The sequence below is a fragment of the Colobus angolensis genome, unplaced genomic scaffold (assembly GCF_000951035.1).
Source record: "Colobus angolensis palliatus isolate OR3802 unplaced genomic scaffold, Cang.pa_1.0 Scaffold176, whole genome shotgun sequence".
In the NCBI taxonomy this organism is placed as follows: domain Eukaryota; kingdom Metazoa; phylum Chordata; class Mammalia; order Primates; family Cercopithecidae; genus Colobus; species Colobus angolensis.
The window spans coordinates 1117508-1120800 of record NW_012114888.1 but is presented as its reverse complement, the minus strand read 5'-3'; the positions used below and the strand labels follow the sequence as shown (position 1 = coordinate 1120800).

The following is a 3293-nucleotide window of genomic DNA, read 5'->3' as shown; positions in this document are numbered from 1 at the left end:
AACAGTAAGAAAAGATACAATGCAGGAAAACCACCAACCATCCTTTCACAGCAGGCTGAACGAGGCACAGTGATTTCTTCCCTTCATCCCCCTCACCCCAATTCCCATATTCCCATCCACATCAGTTTAAATTTTGAGGTTCTTTGATTGGGAATACCAGTGAAGAGGGAGCTGGATGAGTAGAGGAGCCTTAAATCTGCCTACCTCTAAGTCCCAGGAGAAGGGAGCTGCAGGCCCAGTCAGTCAAGCAGAAACTGCATTTGGTGGGTCTTTGAAGTGGTTGTCCATCTCCCTGTTCTGTGTTCAAGCCCCCAGGGAAAAGTATGGTGGTAGAGGATGACCAGGTCCAAGCTGCCCAGGTCAGAGCTATGGAAGAATGATCTGTTCACCAACGTCACATTTCTAGAGAGCAGCGAGCTGATTCTCCAATGGTGAGCAGGGGACTACATGTGAACTGGGACCTGCAGGCCAATGTATCCTTGAGGAAAAGTCCACAAGAACAATTCAAGAAACGAGTAGGAAACAATGGGCAGAAAACTGTGTGATGAAAGCACAGCAGGCTTCTGGGAGGCTGGAGATCCTTTCTCTCAAGGCCAGGATTATTCCCACCTGCCACAGTTCACATGCCAGAAATAACATCTCACCTTCAGTCAAGAAAAATGCAGAGGAAAAAGATGGCTCATTTGAGCTTAAGGCCCAGCTATGTTCTTCAGAATGTAACTCCACAACTACCCTTTTACCTAAGAGGTAGCCCCTGCTGAGAACCACGGTGCCTAGAAATTAAGGTGGTCCTGGAGGGAAAATGGTGTTTAAGGGAGTAACATTCCATTTGGGGACACTGCAGCCATTGGACCCCCTGGTCTGGGACAGCAGCTGGGTTTGTGCCAGGGAGGCTTCCCACTCTAGGAAATGGGACCAAACTCTTGCCTGCAGGGCCATTCATCCTTGGAAGGGAAGCTGGGTTGAGCCCCAGGGTCCCAGTTGGCCTTGCGAAAGGAGCTGGGTTGATACCCATAGGGCCTGCTGGAGAAGAGCCCAGGTGCCTGGCAGCTGACCTGGAGAAAGTAACTTGACTGAGGCCTAATGGGCCGGTAGACCTTGGGAAGGTAGTCAGACTCGGACCCTGCAGGCCAGTGGTTCTTGGGAAGTTAGCTGGGTTGGGGCCAAGTGGCCCAGAGGCTCTTGGGAAAACTGTTGGATTTGAGCCCTGGAGGCCAGCGGACCTTTGGAAGGTAGCTGGATTTGATGTCAATGTGCCAGAAGACTGAGAGAAGGCAAATGAACCTGCTCCCCTGGGAAAAGGATTAGCATTTACCCATGGGGCTCTCTGGCCTAGAAATGAGCTGAATTAGGGTCTATGGAGCCAGGAGCCCTTGACATGGGAGATGGATTTGGCCCTGGAAGGCCAATTCCGCAAGAGCCAGGACCCGAGTTTGGGCCCATGGGGCCAGGTACTCTTGCCATGGAAGATGGGCTTGTGCCCATGTTTCCAGAACCCTGTGACAAAGAAGCTGAATTTGCTCCTAAAAGACCTGCTGCTCTTAGAATGGGGACAAGATGGAGGCCTTGAGGTCCAACCATTCTTAAGACCAGGTCCTGTGCCCAAGAAACCACCTGCTCTGGCATCTAGATTAGAGCCCGGGCCCAGGCCACTTGGTCTTGGATTGGGCCCAAGGCCTGGGCCTGGAAACACACCTAACCTGGGGGCAGGGTTTGTCCCTAAAAAGCCTGATCTCAGATTGGGGTTAGGTCCTGGGCCCAGGCCAACTGGCCTAGAATTGGGAGGACCATTCCTGAAGGTCAACAGAATACCTGCTCTCAGGTTAGGTCCAGATCTAGGGCCCATGGGACCACCACTTCTGGGGTCGGGACCTGCTCCCAGGAGACCACCTGCCCTTAGGTTGGACATAGGACCTGGTCCTGGGAGACCCCCTAACCTGGGGTTAGACAGAGGCCCCGGGCCTGGAAGAGCCCCTGTCCTAGGGTTTAGGGTGGGGACTCGTCTCAGGCCTGGCCCCAAGAGGCCACCAGGCCTTGGGAAAGAAACTACACCTGTGCCAGTGGGATTCATCCCTCCTGGAAAAGAAGCCATGCTTGGGTCACAAGCACCAGCCGCTGGATTTGAAGCCAATGAGCCTGATGAAGCTGGAAAAGGAAATGGGTTCCTTGGAAATGGGGCCAGATTTCCACCAAGAAAACCGGCCGCCATAAGGAAGGGATCTGAGTTCACACCCAGTGGGTGGCCTGTGTTCAGAACAGGACCCCACTGTGGTCCCAGGGAACCGTCCAGCCGTCCTAGAGGTGGCAGCTGAGCACGAGTCCAAGGAGTTGGCCGCTCTCTAGGGAAAATCCGAGGCTCTTTCATACTTTCTTGGGAACGCTGGTGATAATGCGCTTGGGGCAGGTTTTGAAAAGGATCCTGTCTTTGATGAGTGCTCTCACCAGGTACCGAGTGCCAGTCTTGCGGCCAAGCTCATCACAGTCCTGATACCCAAGAGTGTGTTTGACAAGGACTGCAAAAGGTTTCTCCAGGTGGATAATTTTCCCATACAGGATCAGCACAGGGATTCCCTGGAGATAACAATTTGCACCATGAGCTTTCTGTCTTTAAAAAGCAAGTGGAAACATACTGCAATGGCGGCCGCCTAGTGCGGCGCTGCGGGGCCAACGGGGGACAACTGAACCTCCCACTGCCGCCGCTGCTGCCTGGGAGCACTGCCTGCGCCAGTTTTTTGTATTTTTAGTAGAGACGGAGTTTCACCGTGTTGGCCAGGCTGGTCTCGAACTCCTGACCTCAGATAATTCTCCCGCCTTGGCCTGTAATCTCAAAGTGCTGGGATTACAGGCGTGAGCCACTGCGCCGGGCCAATATTGGGAAACCCAACAGGGTGAAACCCTGTCTCTACTAAAAATACAAAAATTAGCCCGGCCTGGTAGCTGGTGCCCGTAATCCCAGGTACTTGGGAGGCTGAGTCTTGAGAATCGCTTGAACCAAGGAGGTGGAGGTTGCAGTGAGCAGAGAAAGCACCATTGCACTCCAGCCTGGGGGGCAAGAGCAAAACTCTGTCTTAAAAAAAAAAAAAAAAAAGAAAAGAAAGAAAGAAAAGAAAAGAAAAAAAAGACACTTTATTTCTATCACCTACTACAGTGCTAGACAGAATCTGGCACATAGCAGGTACTCAGCCAAGAGTTAATTAATGGATATACCACAGCATTTCAGGACCACAAAGTGTATTCTGTAACATTTTATGCATTCTCAGTTTCCATATATTTACCTCTAAAATCAGTTAAAG

General features: G+C 51.8%; 1 pseudogene; it reads right to left on the bottom strand.

Annotated features, from left to right (window-relative positions):
• Nucleotides 1–809: 809 nt before the first annotated feature.
• Nucleotides 810–2422, bottom strand: LOC105509493 (annotated as a pseudogene).
• Between the last annotated feature and the right edge of the window lie 871 nt (nt 2423–3293).